Below are 19,294 nucleotides of genomic sequence, written 5' to 3' on the forward strand. Positions count from 1 at the left end.
ATAGCCTTTAATTTCTCAATTCTGGTACATAAAGAGCTGGCTCAAGGGCAAGTTTAGGGAAGCTGAACCCTGCAGCCCCTTGCTTTTTATTCTCAGAACTGCTAGAGAGCCTCACGAGCACACAGAGTGTCAAAAAAAGAGTAAGACTTAGGAAATTTGCTGCTCAATTGGTCCTTAAGGTGTTGAAGCCATTCACACCCACCTGACTCAGACTGCAGGAAAGAGAACATGGGATGAAACAAAGGCACTGACCAGGAAGAGGACAGAGTGAGGGTATACAGTCTGGGTGGTGGGTGAAACAGGTCCTCAGAGTGGTAGGGAAATGTCCTTGTGGAGGTACAGTGGACACAGGCAAAGCAAAGCCCTGGCAGCTCTGATCCTTTCTTGGCCAAAGTGGGATTACACATTCAGTCACAGTCTCTTTTACAATTTATGCGCAAAACAACTCCTGATGTGATACAGTTACTGGCCAAATCAGAGATTCACTGAGAAAGTCCCTTTCAGTCTTATTCTCTTATCCATCCACATTACAATCCATACTGTGGGTTGCAAATAAATCCCCAGGAAAGTGTGTATCAACATGCGGAATTGGAGAGATCAGGTCATTCTCTGGACCAGAGAGATACAGGGATAGAGAAACACAGGGTCCTCTCTGGGATTGCTCAAAGCAGACAGAATTTGGTCCCTCCTTTAAGTTGTTTCCAAACCTGAATCAAAACTCATCATGGTTAAAAAGCAAGGGAATAAACAAACCTTCTGTGCATGGTGTTGTTCCACGTTCTCTTTTTGGTGGCAGGTGGCTTTGAAGTCATAATGACATGAATTAGGAGTTCAAGGTGGCAAACATTTAAAAGCACAGTCTCATTTAAAAGCCTTGCATTTGTACTCCAACCCTGGGGTAAAAAGGAGTATTATCTGCAAGAACATACTATGCCAGCCCACTGCACGTGGTTTTGCAGCTTGGGTTACACATTCTGATCTTATATTCTGATATCCTCTACAGGATATTGCAAATATTTCCTTCCAGGTTTTTAATATACTAGGATATCTTGTATATGATTTCCCTCCCCCTCTTTACAGACCTTGGGTATGTGTTCTCTCATCTCAGAGACTTGGATTGACATTTCAGCCAGGAGGGAGAAGTCATGGGAAGTCATTCATTTCACAAGAGAGAAAACTAATTTCCTTGCTGTTTGAAATTTGTGAGACTGTTTTCAAGAAATATCCCAACTGATGTGCAATTTTTCAGGCAGCAACAATTGCTTTCGGGCATGTCTGGTCTCAGATTTGCATCTTCATCAGGATTTGAACCTCTCTACTGCATCTCTGCCATTCAGTGAAGAGAACTACTTTGCTCCTTTAGATAATAGGCTGTTATCCTCAAGCAGATTGATCATTAGAAGTAAACATGCCATTCACTCTGATCATCTGTGCTCTTAAATACATCCATCCTGCTAAATCTGTTAGTGTTTACCTTCCAATTTAGAAATGGCAGCATTAAGATCCTAGCTAGCTAGCTGTATAAAAGAAAAAACAGAGGTAGATTTCAAGTTTTGGTTCAACATCCAAGAGAAAATTATATTTCACTATGAAAAGTACCCTTCAAATATAATTGCAATTTGAATATTTTCCTGCATTTAGGAGAAAAATCACAACTGAGTATCTGAAATAACGTAACACAGAGAAATGTGAATTTGGTGTTTCTGGGTTTTGTGGCTCCAAGAAATAATGGGAACACTAAGTGTACAGACTTTTTATTTCTCTTTTTTCCAGGACACCAGGTAACATCATCACCACTGTCATTATACACAGTGTGCACAGTGCCAAACAGCATCAGAACTACTCAGGATACCTGGGAATGGTTCTATCCTAGAAAATCTGTGACAAGTGGAGCTCCTCAGCTGTCATTTTTTCTATGGAAAAGTATGAATAAGCTTAGACTTGTTGGGTTTTTTTTTCTTATTTGAAAACAGAAGAGTGGAAAATACATGATTAACGAATGATATATCACGGTTTTAGAAACTTATGAATGATGGAAAGAAAGAGTTCTGATCAGGAAATAATTATTCACTGTCTTCCTCATTGCAAGTAGTGGAATCACCACCCCTGGAAGCGTTCAAAAAATGAGGAGATTTGGCACTTTGTAGTGTGGTTTAGGGCAGATGGTGGTGTTGGGAGTAAGGTTGGACTTGATGATCTTGGAGGTGTTTTCCAGCCTTAATAACTTTATGATTCTAATTTTGGGCTGAGTAGTGAAACAATCAGACCAAGCAAAGAGAAGTAAGTTGTCAGGCAGCATCTCTTTCCCACAAAATACGGTAAAGTCCAAAAAACCACCAAACCACTTTGTAAGGGAATACACAGACTCACAATGGTAAATCTGTGACTGGAATCTCCATGTGACTTGTACCTTCAGAAATGGAAGGAGGTGGAAGGAAGAATTACTCTGTTATTTGCCTGTTTACAATATGCTTTATGAAAGCAGTCATTCCTGGTTTTTGCTGGAGGAAATATTCTGCCAACATGGGCCGTTGGTCCATGAAATACTTGTATTTTCTGATGTAATTCATTTTGCCCAATGTGAGGACCTCATACTAACAGAGATATTTGGCAGCCACTGACGGGAAGTGTAGGACACCCACAACCATTGTTGCAAGGAGTAGGGATGAGGAGGCCAAAATTTCATTTCCACGACCGCAAAACACAGGAAAAATATTCTGATGTGTAAAGGAGTGGGGAAAAAATGAGGTGGAGAAAAACAAAACCCAAGTTCCTCAGTCACTGGGAGCTAAATCATAATCATTACTATTAATTATCAATAGTTAGGAGTATTAGTAATTAATCACCTTGTCAGGAGGTTAGTGGGCTGAATGGTAACAGGTCTTAAATCTGAGCATCCTCACCTGTTCTGCAGTTGCTCCCTCCAGATTAGACTGAGCAGCAGCCCCTGGCAGTGGATAACAGCAGCATTCACCCTTCAGGGCCATCAGTCCCAGGATTTTTAAGCAGCACTGCATTAATTTTACATTAAAGAAAAAAAATCCTACAAAATAAATCCTAAAAGACAACTGAGAAGAAATCGATGTTTGGAGATGAGTTGATTAAGTCAGGAAAGAAGAGGCTTTGTGTGCATGTGACCACAACTGGAGAAATGCACACACACAAATAAATCTAAATTGCTTAAGGAATATGAGTGTAAATAAATGATATTTTATAGTGCACCAAACTGCCAAGCATGTCATAACCCTGTGAAAACCACTTAGGCTTTAATGGCTGAAAGGCATAAAACTGACAGAAGAATAAATTCCCTGTGCACTCTGACATCAGAATACATTTCCTATGGAAATAGTGCTGTTTTCCTCATTGACTTCAAAAAAGCCATTGAATAGGGTGACTTTAAAGGCTTGGTTTGGTGGGGCAGCACATCTTGGCTTGGAGAAGGTTGGGGAGATGTTTTCCAGTGAGAGCTGAGTAGCTGAGGATGAGAAGTGAGCAAAAAAATGCTGGCACCATTGGTGGAACAGGTGGGATACCTGGTGTGGAAAAGTTTGGCAGGTGCCTGGGATAAAATCTAAACATTTAGGAGCTGAAATTTGAGTTTATTCACACAATAATTGCAGAGGGGATCATGCTGCTTATTGTTCAGCCTCCTTTGCTCAATGGAAATGCTGCAAGGGATGCTTGATCCTAGAAAATATACTGTGTGTACCCCCAAAGTCATAAAGTGGATACTCCAATACACTGTAATAAACTAAAATTATTACATTTAAATATTTTAAAAGACCAAAACCTACATAAAAAATGAGATGACCAAAAGAAGAAAGAAAGAGAGATTGAGTACATTGGTTTTGGACCTTCATTTTTAGTAACTAGAGATTTGTAAGGTGGAAAATGGTCAGATAGTCTTAGAATGTGGCTCTTGCCTCAAGGAAGAAGGTGACCCCTCCTTTCCATCTGTTCCTCAGAATTCAGTGTTCTTTGATGTATGATATAGATTTCAGGTCATAATAATAAATAAAGGACATCTTTAGTTAAAAAAGAATATTCTTCAAATCATTAAATGTTGATATCCCCATTAACCTGAGCTCTCCTGACAAACAGTGGAGTGATAATTAATATAATCCCTGGAGCTAAGCATGAGAGTCTTGTCTTTGTAAGGTCTAACACAGGTCACAGGACAGATGAATGAAGCCCTTAAAACACCTATTTCTGTCCGTTTGCTATAGAAGAAGTCAAGGGTGACAAACTCAGCAGTAGATTTTTTATTACAGGCATCTAAACTTAGGTGAGATGAATCATACAGCAAATGCCCTAGCAGGGAGGACACTCATTATTCTTACATGGAATAATTGACCATGGAAAAGGGGAGAAACCTCCCCATTACTTCTTTCCCTTAAGAAACAATAAATACTATATCCTACCAGCAGTAAAGCTACAGACATCACTGTACCATCTATTAAGTTTCCTTGAGCTCTGATTTTTATTACATTATCAAAGCAGGTGAGACACTATGTTGGCATTGTATGAACCCTGCACACATTCTTCATATTTCCATCATTCCTGTGTCATCTGAACCAATGCTTACACGACCTGAATAAATGGCACAATACAGTGTCACTTCACACTCAGGTGAAGCAGCAGCAAAAATGTTTATATGTGTTTATGCTTGCAACGCTTCCTTCATCATTGTGATGAGTCCTTGAGCCTTTCTGACACTCTGAAGATCTGATTTGGGCTTATTTTGACAGGTTGTTGTATGCAAGTTCAGGCTTCCTAAGCAATCTTGCATGAACTATAAGTGTTCAAAGTGTTGTCTTTGTTTCACACGTTCTCTGACAGAGGTATCAGTGCTGCAGGCAGAGAGGAGTAGCAATAAAGCAGGAGGTGTGTTGTGTTCACCAGAAATGCAAATCTCAGTCCCTTTTCTGATAAGAGATGCAGAGCCAGCACACCAGCACCTGCATGGCTCCAGGGCTCTCCACCTGCAGTCTCATTTATCCTCCAGATTCATTAGGAGCACTACCAAAAGACCAAACTAAAGGCATAAAACAGCCTTCAAGGACTTAATCACACTTCTTTCATCAGCCCTTTTCCCCCCTTGTCTCTCTAGCTGCAGGCATTACCCCTTGGTTCATCTGTCCACTCCTGCCAGATTCAGGATGCTCCTGTCCCAAGCCAATGGATGTATTTCTGCAGACTGACTGTGTGGGTACCATGAGGGGTGGCATAAAGTTTGGTTTAGAGCATAATGCAGGAGATCAGTGTGGTGCTGAGGAAAGACAGTCAAGTCTTCCCATGCCTCCTCCCCACCAGCCTTCACACACACCACGGCCCCCTTTTTGCCATCTTTGATGGGCAATGTGGTTTATCCTAGGATAAAAAACCAGGTGGGAATTGCAGGAGGAACTGTCTGGATGCTTCCATCACTAATGCATTTCAGAGATGGGGGAGCTGAGGTGTTGGTGCACATCAGCCTGCAAAAGGGTATAAAGTGCTGCTGGAGACTGGGCTGACCGGTCTCCCAAGGTTGCAGACAGTTTGTGTATGGGCCCTCCCCCTGGCAGGGTCATCTACAGGGTACATCCAACCTGAAGACGGGGTGAGCAAACAGAACTTTTGGATGTGTGAGCAAAAGACATTAAAATTTAGTCAAATACGGAAGTAAAATCCTAGAGTAGCTCCGTAGGTACTTTGTAATTGTGAATTCTGCAAGGCCAAAGACTGTAAACCTGTATGTTTCAAGCTGAACTTGCTTGTATTATAATCCTTTAGATACTATAATCCATTGTAACAAATGATAAAGTTGTTATTTAGAGACTGCACTGGCAATATTTAGATACTGCATTAGGAATAAATCTAATCATAATCATCCACATAAATCACTGTCCTACTTCTCCCACCTGCCTGGTATCCTTACCTTGACTACTCTGCAGCAACCAATCTTCTACTTTTGCATCTGACAGTCTAAATGTGCTTTGACTTCCCTATTTTACCAAAAGAAAATTATCTCAAAGGCCCTCTGATGTGGTCAAAAGCTCTCCTGGAGCTGCTCACCCTGGGCTCATAATGCTATGACACACGTCATGTTCCAAAGAGTTGGCTGAAGGGCACTGGGACAACAGGACATGTACACAGTGTAGATGAACTGAGATTACCTGATCACCAATTAATGTGAGGAACTAACTGGTGAAGACTTGTTGAAGATTGCAAGGGTTCTAGGACCTCACACAAGTTGAAATCTGACTTTTCTACAGAGCAAATGTTTTCACTTTTTTGAGATTACAGACACTTGAGGCCATTCCATGAAGTCTAGTGTTGACCTTAACCCTGCTCCAAACATGTTAGTACATGCAAAATATGCCTATTGAGTCCAGTGAAGGTCAACAGGACCAAAGACTGTATGGATAAAGCCAGAACTGAAATAAAATATCTCACTATCCTCCCTGGTGGCTCTAGAGTATCCTGCTTATCCCATTCATTTTCTTCTCATCCCTGTTGCTCACTCACTCTCATCTCTATAGTGCTCAGATGTTTTCCCAATGTTTTCCCAATGTAAAAAGATAATAGAGGGATACAGATATTTTAATTGCTCTTTGATGGCTCTAAGATAGCTACTGGAGGAAACTGCTTGGCCCTTGAAGCAGTTCTAATGACTTCTTTGGGGTGGTACTCAAAGAATCTATCATGGCATATCCATGATTCCAATTCTGGGAGGAGTTCAGACGGGGTTGGTTTGTAGAACCTCTGCTCTGGCCTTCAGCTCATTCCTCCTCTCTGTCATTTTCAAAGCAGAAGATTAATGACGGAAGGAACAGTAACTCTCCTAGAGTCCACATTTTCAATCCTCTATTCCATTCCCTTGATTTCACCCTCCTTTGCTCATCCCACTGGCCCTCAGTTCCCTCCCGTGCAAAGTGCAATGGAAATCTCCATGTTTTGCACACGCACAGACCAGGAGTGTGTACAAGGCTTACACCCCTCAAATCCAGTAAAAGACTCACATTGGATGGCTTTGCATCTTTTCAGTGGGTGAAGGGTTGAGTCTTGAGGAATGGGGGTATCAGCCCAGGATCCATCGTCATCATTCACTCACCCTCCAAGTACAGCAACTTTCAGGGAGGTCCTGCTCAGAGAGAGATGCTGGTCACAGCCCATGATGGTCCAGGACAGTTCAGAGGGTCTCTCTTAGGACAACTGTTTAGAGGGTCACAAGGGAATTGGCTTTGGTCATGGTATTATTCCATCCAGGCCACAGTTCAGGTCGGCAACTTCCTTTGAAAGTTCGACAAGAAAAATGTTGTTCCACTGGAGTTGTTATTCAGGCAAGAAAAATAAGTTTCCAAAGCTGTTTGTTATAAAACAGGAGCTCATTAGGCAGCAACTGGTTCCTGGGAGCAGACAGTGTTTCTGACAAGCTTAAGAGGGGCTTAACCCAAGTGCTGTTTGTCAAGGCCGAGGCCTAACGAGCATTTCTGAGATCATAGTGCCGCCTCAGGAGGGGGGGATGTACCCCCACAGATACATACAGAACCTTTTCGTTATTTTTATCTCACTTTGAGAGAAGTAAACTCACACACACAAAGCAGGGTAGGAAAATAAAACGTTGTAAGAGAATCTAGATAAATAAGATTGGACAAATTAGATATTCTGGAAACAATAGAGATTGAAAGTGTGTCTGATGTAAAACAAAAACCAGAATGTATAGTTACAACAATCACACAAAAAACACCTGAAAAAAGGTACCACAGCATTTTAAGGGAGAAAATCCCTTTATAAAAGCCAATACTAAAATCTTGGAAAGGTTTGTCATTCTCCTTTCCTGATCTCTCAGTAGAAGAATCTCATAATGAGAAGTGAACCTCAAAGAGCTCTTGGCTGAGTTATGCCATTGTGGGTTCCTACAGTAGTTAGGACTTTATAAACTTTCTGAAGTAAGACCCAGCTGCCCTTACGTTTTCTTTTTCTCCTGTGCAGTACCTTTGCTACATGTTCCTAAACTTTTTTCCACCGTTTTTCTGTCAGAAAGCACTGCCGAATTCAGTGACATAAAATAGATGGCTGAGTGAAGACTGAAGGAGTCAGAGAAATTTAAGGTTTCACTGAGGCAACTTTCCCCAGTTACTGAGATACATTATGGTATTTTTGTGTTAGTGAGGCTTCTTTCAGTTTTTCCCACTCAATTTTCCTCACCATTTACTAAATGGCTGTATTTTCAGTCTTAAGAAGTAAAGACTTTTATAATGTCAACATCTCTTGATTCAGTGTAAGTTAGAGATCCATGGAACAGTTTCCTGCTGGAGAGCTCTTCCTGCTAAAAATAATATTTCATGAGAATACAATCCTTGGAAACCAGATATGTTCATTCTAACTTTTCTTCTGTAGGAAAATCTGGATTTTCCAGAGAGAATGCTTATTTAGTGTTTTGGGAGGAGCAGTGAACTGATACTTTTACATTTACTGAAATATTGCATGACTTGGTATTATACAGAAAATCACTGTGGTGTGAAGATGTGTATTATTGCTCTGAGATAAAAGGTTAATTCTTTTCCTGAGCCCATGTTTTTCTGGAGAGCAGTGAGCGAGGAAGGCAGTGGAGTCTGGCTTTGAGAACAGGCTCTAGGATTTCCCTCTGTGGCTGTATTGACAGCTCCAAAAAGCCTGGATAATGGGATGATGTTATCTCCGAGGATACCCAAGGAATGACAGAAGGGTGAGAGCTCATGAATCACCGTCCTCTGGTGGGTGAACAAAGCCTTACTCCAGAGTTATTAAAGAATATTTGTTTTTAATGGGGATGACAGAAAGAAATATGATTTGCTTTTATTCAGTTTCGTGGATAGCAGTGGTCGAGATTAGAGGCAGGACAGGGCAGAGCTCTGTGTGAAGTGTCCCCTTGCATCCTGACTCAGCTCCACATCCAGCACCCAACCAAATATGCAGGAGGAGGGAAATCCTGCCTTGCTGAGTCTTTTGCCTTCTCAGAGTCACACCCATGGGCTGCAAACCACTCCTCCCTCTGAGGTGTTCTGTGTGTAGCAGAGCTCAGCTTTTGTCAACTCTGTTTCAGATTGTGACAAATTCCTTCCCTGAATCCGTACTCTTTTTAATCTAAATGTCAGGTAGGAAATTAAAGCCCTGCTGAAACGGAGTGTATTACCAGCATTTTATTAGATCACAAACAATTTAATAACCAGATAGAGGGAGAAGGTCATTTTGTTGTCAGTCCAACTTATCTCATAAATTAGGCATCAGGTTTTGCACAAAAGCATCTCTCAGCAAATAAAATTATCTGGTTTGATGAAGGACCTCTGTCCACGGAAAACAGATAACAGATGAAAGATGGAGCCCTGTAACAAAATTCTTATCCAGGAATGTATGGAAGGGGATGGATTCTTTAAAAATACTTTTCACACATTTACCTTATTAACAGTAAGCAAATGCCAAAGCAGCAAAGGACACACCTTCCTGATGGGTTCATGTGAAATGCTTTCAAGGTCAGTAAACAAAAGGGTTGGCAGATGGAATATTGATGATAAATAGGGGAGCTCTTAGTGACCTCACTGGCTGTAAAGGGAAGAAACCTAGGACATTTTCTCTTCACTAGAACTATTTATAGCCCAGAGATTACACTTTTCTGAGCAGGAGCAAGGCAGTGTGTGCTGCAGCCTAACATAGCATTGATTCCAACATGTCACACCACGAATCTGTTTTTGGGATGAGGGAAAGGAGTGACAAGGAAATGGCTTGGCTAGAGCAAAATTTTTTTTCTGAAAATATGAATGTCTGATATCGCTCAGATTTGTGTTCCTGCTCCTTTTGGAGGAATGAGGAACTTTTTTTTTTTTTTTTTGAGAGAGAGAAGGAATAAGAGTATTTTTTATTCCGGTATGATAAGGGCATAAACACTACTTAGTGATGAAATGGGATTGCTTAACTGACATCAGTTTGCATAGTGGATTTCCATTGTGTCTCCTGGCTGAGAAGCCAGGAGTTGGCCCTACAAGTACCAGTGGGTTTCCAGTGGTGTCCTGGGGCTATTGACCCAATGTCATCCAATTTTTGGGCTGCTAATAAACTACAACCTTGTTCCTCACAGCAGTTTATACTGTTTATGCTATACGGTTCATGGACTTGAAAAATACTTGGTAATTTGTTCGTAGAATACGGGATCTCTTCACGTGGATACCTTTAGTCAAGGACAGGATTTTTATTGCCAAATGCAAAGGGATGTGCATTCCCAGGGCATGGAGTGGTTGGCCATCTCAAAAAGAAAGGAAAGCCATTTCTCAAGAGAGATTTATGGACCGTTCAAGGTTATGGTGTTACAGCTGAACATTTCATCCGATGCTTGGATTTATTTACTGTCTTTGTATAGATTATTTTAGCTTTGGTGTCAGCAGGGCTGGAGGCTTCAACAAGATTTTATAAAGATATTGCTGACGAAGAGCGTAGTTAACCCAAAGACTTCCAGGATGTGACATGTGCTATGTAGTCTGGATCCATTGTTAGGCAGAGAACATATAAGAGTGATTTAAGGCCATCAAATGCAAAATCCTGTATGTAGGCAGAAGAAATGGAACCCTTACTGACTGGATAGGGGACAACACAATCTCCTGGGAAAGACTGACATCATATGGTCTGGAAAATCTCTTGGGTCAGTTTGGGTCAGCTGTCCCAGCTGTGTACCCTCCAGTTTCCTGTGCATCCTCAGCCTCCTCTCTGGCAGAACCGTGTGAGAAGACCTTGACTCAGTGTAAGCCCTGCTCAGCATCAACTAAACTATCATTGATTGTGTTATCAACATTATTCTTACCCTAAATTCAAAACACAACACTGTACCAGCCAGTGGAAAGCAGGTAGGAAATCAACTCTGTCCCAGCTGAAAGCAGGACATGGTATTTCTGGGAAAAGCAAACAAACAAACAAAACCACAACTACAAAAACAGCCAAAAAAACCCCCAAACCTTACGAAACCAGAATGTCTGCTATAGACAAAAAACTGGAACAAAATTTTGTTCCCAGTCAGGTGTGGCCAAAAGATAACATTGCCTGTGGGTCTATTAAAAAAAGTTTTCTGAGCTGGCATAGACAGAGATAGATAGATAGATAGATAGATAGATAGATAGATAGATCCAGACTGGACCTGGAATTCCATGAAACTGAAGACATTGGGATGCCACAACAACTCTGGAGGTAAAGGATGTGTAAATCATGGAGAAGCTTCATGGAAAAGCCATAAGGCATTTCTCTCAAAGTGAAGATCTTTAAATAGCAGTTGTCTGAATGCAAAGATAATCAGAACTGATTTGATGATACTGAGCAGAAACCAGAAGACTTCCTAGGAATGTTTAAACCTGTGGAAAAATCCACAACAATTTTCATGTCAGACAGGTTCTACAGAGGGATAGAATTCTTTTTATAAATTGAGGAGGATTTGTTCCAGTGGTTAAACCACTACAGAAAGTAATAAAATTTCCATTTCATGATATCTTTTCAAAAAGTGTACAGCTTTCCTATGAGGCAATGCTGCAGCTAAACACCCTCCTGCTTTTCTGTAGGAGAAACTTGGTAAATAGCTGTGCACTGTGTGATATGGGAGGTTAGATTATGTTGTCAGTGTACTCTTTCTGGCATTAGAGTCTCTGCATCTAAGAAATCATTGTCTGATCCAGGACTACAGACTCTGCATCCCACAGCGAGTGGTGCAGCAAAAGGAAACATCCCCTGAAGCTAATCTTGTGTAGAACAATACCTATTCTTCCCCTTGGCAGGAGATCATGCAGTTTATTTTCCAGGGTTTATTCACTTTTCCCTTTATTTCTTCCTATTTCCTTTTTATTTTTTTTAAATTATTTTAATATATTTCTCTGTTGGATGTAGCCTAAAGGATGGGAGATGTTAAGGTATGTAAGCAGATGAGGAGGCTCTAGGCTGAGGAGTTTGAGGTTAAGCAAACTGAACAGGCTGTGGAAAAATTTGGACATGACATGAGAAATTGGAAAGCATCACATATAGCAGAGAGAGAAGCTGATAAAAGTTACAGGGAGCATCATGAGGAATGCCCAGGTTTCAGAGATGGAGTGTTAAATGAAAGGCAACCAAACTCCAGCACGAATTGGAGGGGAATTCTGGGGACCTCTGGGGGCTTACAAGGCAAGAGTGCCTTGATATCCACATCAGTAATGTGAAATAAGACTGGGATTGTACAGGTGAATTAGAATTAGCAAATTTGAGTGTGACTTTAGCAAAACTGGGACAAATGGAGGAAAAAAGTTAAGTATGAATTTATTTGGGAGGGCACAAGGGCAGAGAGAATGAGGACTTGGGGTGGATTGTGAAGTGAAAGCGTGGGAGAATGGGGAAGAGACAAGGGTAAAACACTGGTTGTATGAAAGTGGTTTGATATCTCTCCTGGACAAATCCACCACCTGAACAGTGTCATTTGTCCCATTGTCTATCAAAGCCTATTCCTGACTATTTTCCTGTGTGAACGTGCATTTGTGGTAACCAGTCAAGGGCGAGATCATGGGTCCAGGATCTGAATTCTGGAGAAACCAGGAATCTGAGAGTGCATGTTTTGTTGGGTTGTTTCAAGGAGATTCAGCTGGTACACCAGGTATTGGCTTTCAGCTTTCATCTGGAATGGGAAATGTGAAGAACAAAATCCTGCGAAAAAGGGGAATTCCTGTATTCTGAACCTAAATCAAATGGACTGACAGAAATCCTCATCAGGCTTTTTTACAGTTCTCCTGACGGAGAATTCAAATAAAACCCAGCCATGGGGTTACATCAAGCTAATTATAACGACAAATAACCTTCAAATAAAATGCCAGTACCCAAACCCTGACAGTTTTGGAGAATTTGAATCCATTAAGCAATTAGATCATTTCTCTAATTGAAACAATTCCAAGGTCCAGTCTCTGACTTCACATAATATTGGGATAGATTGTGTTCTGACCAGTCCCAAGAGCCACCTAATTAAAGGCTAATCAAATTAATACTGTTGAAAGCTTTTTAGTTTATTCTAGGACTGTCGGTAGCGCTTTGACTTCAACACAGTGCCAGTAGTGGAGCTGGTTAATCACTGGGACTTGGTGCTGCAGATGCTTGATGGAAACAGGAGGCAGAACTTGTGCTGTATTTATGAATTACTCCTTCACTGTTGCTGACAGATAAATGCAGGAAACAATATGGAAAATATGGCCAGATGATATTTAATAAAAGAGCCTTTTCAGAGACCTGAATATCCATTACTGTGCAGGCAATAGTTAGCAGGATAAACAACTCAATCCATCTCAATCTGTGCACTTAGGCAGAGCTGTATCCCTGTCGTTATTCACCTGCTCAGATTTATCTTCTTATTTGTCTTCTTATTGATACATATATCTCTCTCTATCGTGTTTCCAAAGCACTTGGCACCCTGTGATCTGATTGTTCAGCTTCTGGTTTTGGGATCATCCTGTACAAAAGGAAACAGAGGCTCTGGAAGCAATGGTTGGCAGAAAAGCTCCATGGTACCTGTGGGGATGAACTTTGCAGAGATGATTCCCAGAGTTTTTTTAAGCTTAGGATCCACAGGACAAAGGAGGATGTGAACCCTGGGTCACTGTGTTCTGTCCTTTCTATGGCAGGCACAGCACACAAACCCATCCAAAACTGAGAAAGCAGCAGCAGAAAACTGGAAGTTTGGGTCCATAAATCTATGGGGAAGCCTTGCTTTAATAATCAAAACCATTCCTGTGCAGTGTCGTCAGGCTGGATTTCTACTTGTCTGTCTCCATTTTCTTATAATCTTATTTGTCTACTTATAATTCATTTATTTGATTGTTTTTTTAATCACCTCAGCAATTACATTCTTTTGTGATCTCATGACTGTTTTTCTTTCATTTAAATACTCTCTCCCACTACAGGGGCAGCTCTTTACCCACACAAGTGCAGTACAAGGAGGAATTTCTTGCTGTATTTGTTTGATTAAACAAGTTGCTTCAAACATCAAGTGAAGAGGCCTTGCTCTTTGGTGAATAGGATGAGTAGATGAAGTCATCAGGTGTCTCATGGGTGTTTCATAGCAGAAAAAACACTATATACTGTGATGTGAGGGCCTTACTCACTGTGCCTTAATATGTACCTCAGTATTGACCTTCAAAGTAACAGTTTTCTGCATTTGTACCTCAAAAGCTAAATCAGAGGAGGCCTAAATTCTTTATAAAAGGTTTTTCGTTTTTATTGCCTGCTGCAGCTCCCCCTCGGGTCTCCCTTTATCACTCAGCCCAGGCAGCAGATTAATTCTCTGCTAAATGCAAAATCTGATGACATTTTTTCCATAAATCAAGACACTATCAGGGGATTTACTCCAGAGCAGTAGCTCCCAGCCCTGACTTTACAAAGATTTCAGTGTAGGAAGGTTTCCAACAGGAGCTGCCTCTGTCCCCAAAATCTTTCAGTTGCTGGAAGGCAGTGCCAGTGAGATGCTGTGTGTGGACGTTGCTCCACAGCTGGTTTAGGCTGGGAAATGAGAACAGATGGAGCAGCTGTAGCAGAAACAATCTCCAGGGTGGAAAACTCATGTCTTCTTAGTGTGAGCTGATGAACTGAAGCTGGTGTTTGTGTTCAGATTTTTCTCTCATTTATAAGTAGAATCAGGCAGGGGACATTAAACACGCAGTTTTCCAAGGGAACTACTGAAGTACCAAACAAGTAAACTAAGATGGAGTGATGGATTCAGATGATGTGTTAAATATAATTTTTCTGATAGATTCTTAGTATGGATACTCAAATGGGCTGTGTGGATTTATCCTCACAATCAACTCGAAGCCTCAGCACTACTGTTACTGTGTTATCCCCATTTTTAGAAAGTGGAAACACATAAATGCTTTATTGAGCATGATTGTTCTACAAAAAAAAAAAAAAATAAAAAGGCTTCCCGAAACATTATATTTGATAAAACAGATGATGGACAAGTTTCCAATAATTCTAATCTTTGACTATCATTGCTCTGAAGAGTAGATTCCCCTTTAGAATTGCTTCAGCAGTTGGGGAATACCATGGTAGCTGCCTGTCTCAACCTGAGGAGGATCATGTTTGCAGCATTGCAATTCCTACCCAGGAGAACCAGAGTGCCCAGGACAAGGAATTCTCAATCTTGGCAAGCTGCAGAAGTCAATGAATTCAAGCACAGTTTCAAAATTACATTGTTTACAGTAAAATGCACTAATGCCCCACATAATTCCATCTTACCTCAAACAAAAGATGCTGCACAGCTGTATCAACCCAGGAGAGCAAAGCTGGCATCCTCACCATTACAGAGTCCTTGCTTTTTCCTTTCCCCAACAGACACTAATTTCCCACTCTTTCCTGGGTTATGAGGGCTGGAAAACTTGAAAAGAGGTAGAGATATACCAAGCAGAAAATAAACTCTGTTCTCTTTCCCTGAGCTGGTGTCCCATGAAAGCATCCCTGGGGTTGAAGGGCTGGGATTCAATTTATTGTTGTCAACTGACTGTGTCATTGAGAGTGGAGAGTAATTTCTGGTGCATATTTCATCCAGGCTACCTAAATATCCTTCCATAGCCACACTTACTCAATATTTTGTCATCACAAAAAGCTGGTTTCAACTGTTAGTACTATTGAAACAAACCTGAGGGAAACCAAGAAGAAATATTTGAGGAGGAAGAAGATTTATGAGTTTTGTTTGAGATCAGCAGCAAATAAACATGCTGATGATGAGCCAGAATGATGTGGAACAGGAATGGAAGCTGAACAGGTTGCATTTGGTTGCTTCAAGTTCTTACAACTCCTACAATAAGAAAAGCTGAACTGCCGTGAAGCTACTTGGGCACTACTCTGGTTTAACAGCCAGGGGGATTTCTCTTAAAGTGGGATTGGTAATGATTTGTCTCGTTAAATTAAGTTGTGGTGGCCCAGGAGCTGATTTCTGCTGTGGATGAATGGTTAAAGGGGCCACTGGGCAGTGCCAGGATGGCCACCCCTTCAAGCCCTGGATAAACTGCATTGCAACAAACTCAGCTGTCAAAACTCATGTTCATGAGCCCTGATAGCCAAGTATATTCTGCCGAAAAACAACTGGTATAAAGGGACCTTAAGGCAAAGTAGTGTTCAAATACAAATCACAGCAATTTCAGATCTAAGAAGCATGTGGAGGGTTTAACTCCATCACAAACATAAAAGAGAAGATGCCTGTGGTTATGAAGCATATTTGATTTTTCTGGTTACTGGAGAGGATGAATTTTTCTTTCTGGATATACTGAATGGTTTTTAAAATAGATGAAGTTAAGGATGAAGGTTAAAAAGATGGATTTGGTGCCACAAAAGTGAACAAAGCCAATCTCCTAAATCAAATAATTTTTACAAGCGCGTTGCAAAGAACTAGAAGAATAGATGCATTAGAATGAGTATTTCCTAGAATATCACTGAAGGCACAAGCAAAATGTTTGGGATATGAACCTAAGTGCAAAAAAATTACTATTGATTTTATGTTTTAATTATCTCAGACTCATTTGATCCATTATGCCTTTAAAATAAATATATTAAGTATAAGTCCTATGGGTTTAATGAATCTTGAGATCAACCAATGTCTGTAACAAGTGTTTTCCTTTCAGAACCACTAACATGAGCAAAACTCATAGAAAGAAAGAAGGAAAAATGAGTTTTGTTAGAGAATCTGGTCAAAGAGCATAAAACGAGCAATGTGGAAATTAAATAAATTAATGGTATGGGGAAATTAAGGCAGTAATACAGGTTCAAATTTCACTGCCTTCTGCGTATGCTGTGAATTACAGTTCTTCAGAGGGATTCAGATGAGTGACAGAACACTACTAAGTCAGTGATGGTGAGAGCAAGTGGTTTTTAGAGGTGCTAATGGCAACATCATTGATCGATAGAGTCATCTTTGGGATTTCTGCTACTGTGCCAAATAAGACAAACCTTTGGATGGCCATGGAATCACAGAATGGTTTGGGTTGGAAGGGATCTGAAAGCTCATCTCATTTCCCTCTCTGCCATGGGCAGGGACACCTTCCACTATCTCAGGTTGCTCCAAGCCCTGTCCAACCTGGTCTTGGACACTTCCAGGGTTGGGGCAGCCATAGCTTCTCTGGGCAACCTGTGCCAGGGCCTAAAGCACCCTCCCAGGGAAGAATTTCTTCCCAAAATCTAATCTAAACCTACTTCCTTTCAGCTTGAGGCCATTCCCCCTTGTCCTGTCACTACGTGTCCTTGTGCTTGGTTGCTGACACCAAACATGGGTTCAGCTCTTGTATCATGTGGCCTTGTCTGTCCAAGGAAAGAATCCATCTTTGTGAGCTCTGCTTAATTAGAGTTTGTGATTCTCACTTGAAAAACACCAATGAAAAATTTGTTGTATGAACTGTCATGGCATAAACTCCCATAATTTTGTCAATCAAGAATTTACAGCTTTGTGACACCCCAGCCTTATGTAGGACTTTTAATCACATCCTGGAAAACTTTCAAGGTTTCTTCTTCGCAGTGTGCTTCTCTTTCATGCTTCAGTTACTTGGTGGCAAAAAGGAGACAGTGGCTCTAAAACTTAGGACTTTTCTGAACAGCTAATTGATGACATCATGTCCCTGAGTGGTCAAAAACTTCTCTTGAGTCAACAACTCAGTCAAGGGCAGGAGTTATGAGCTGCTGCCTTTCTTGGATTCTTTGAGAAGAATTACAGACCTAAGTTCCTTTTTTTTTTTTTAATTTAAAATCTACCTGTGCACAGCAGGACGCTGGCTCTGGCTTTCGTAACTTGGAATCAGGTGGTGGATGCAAGCTGTAAGTTAATGGAAAGAAGTAGAAAAAAATAAATAGTAACTAAATTTTCTAGTCACTGGGGCAGCAGCCATTTGGACTAATCTGTAGTACTGGGGAGTCCTTTTCTGTCCCAAATATTGCTGTGATATATGTAAATGATAGAAACTAAGCTCCTTCTTCGGATCTTTGAGTTATTCCCTGGTAATGTGTTTCTCCTGCTGCCCTCAGAACAAGGATGATTTCTTTACAAATCTGGAATTGAACTAGTGATGCAAGGATTGCATCCATGTGACAACGGACACCCCAGTGGCTTGTTTTCCCAGGCTCCTTAAGAGAAAGAAAGATAAGCAAAGAGAATAAAATTGATTATTTCCATTCCCATGACACATTGTAAAATATCAGTCATTGCACATGGGTTCATTGGGACAGACAGAACATACCTGGGACAAATTTTGATAAAATCTTCAAGAGCCTTCTACCAAAGGAGGTTCATAACACTCCATTTCCTGCCTAAACTGAAATACATGCATTGAAGGAGAAGGAGTAAATTCTTATGGTTTAAAAATAAATTAGCATGTTCTCACCTCGTTTTTTTTAGTCCCACCAAAATAGAAAACTAAATAGGAAATGGATATGAAATGGGTTGCCATGAAAGAACTTTTGGGTTGAGGGCTCATTTGGAGTCCAGGAAAGTTGAGCTCTTGTCCGAGATCCACATCTTGGACCAACTTCATTCCTTTTGGCAAAGTTGATATTCCTTGACTGATCATTTTTTGTTTCTCTCTTTACTGAAATTTTGAAAGATGTTCTGCTTAAAAATGATGAACCATAGCTTAGGTGATTTAAGGACAGACTTTGATGCTCAGGGATGGTAATTGTATTCCAGTCTTTCCCTTCCAACATTGTCTATTTAAGTAGAAAAAAACCCCTCATGTTTTTATGTTCTTTGAGAAAACTTCACAGAAGCAAAAAATAAATAACTACCACGCTAATAGTAAGTAAACAAAGAAAATGAAACCTTCTCATCTGCCAACTGTGCACTGTGGCCTTTGAAAATATAAAAAGCCTTCAAATAGCCTGGGCCTTGGCTGCATTATTTCTACCTAGAAAAATTCTGCCCTTGTTTTTCACCCTTCTTTTATTAAAAGAAACCTGAAGTGTATGTACATCAAGGTAAACATTTTCAAAAATCTTTCTCTTGTTAAGTCTGCTTTTGAAATTCTTTTGTGCAACAAAGTACTTTGAGAGATTTCAGTATGTTCTTAAAGGTAAGTGTGGCTTAAACATAGTTGTGCTCAGAGGAGGTGAAATAAGGTATGTTTGGACTGTCCATACAGAATCATAAAGTAAAAATGACATTTTTTACCGAGAGCAAAATGATTAACAATGAGGAGGAGAGTAAGAGTAGGAGAGGGGATCTGTTATAAATTATCAGCATATAAGAAATAACGTATTTCTTCAAAACATTGGGCTCTAAAGCAACTCCAGCTTCTAGTTTGCTAAGAATCTAAAA

This window comes from Manacus candei, unplaced genomic scaffold, assembly GCF_025592945.1.
Source record: "Manacus candei isolate 608988 ecotype Guabito, Panama unplaced genomic scaffold, ASM2559294v1 h1tg000054l, whole genome shotgun sequence".
NCBI classification, from domain to species: Eukaryota; Metazoa; Chordata; class Aves; order Passeriformes; family Pipridae; genus Manacus; species Manacus candei.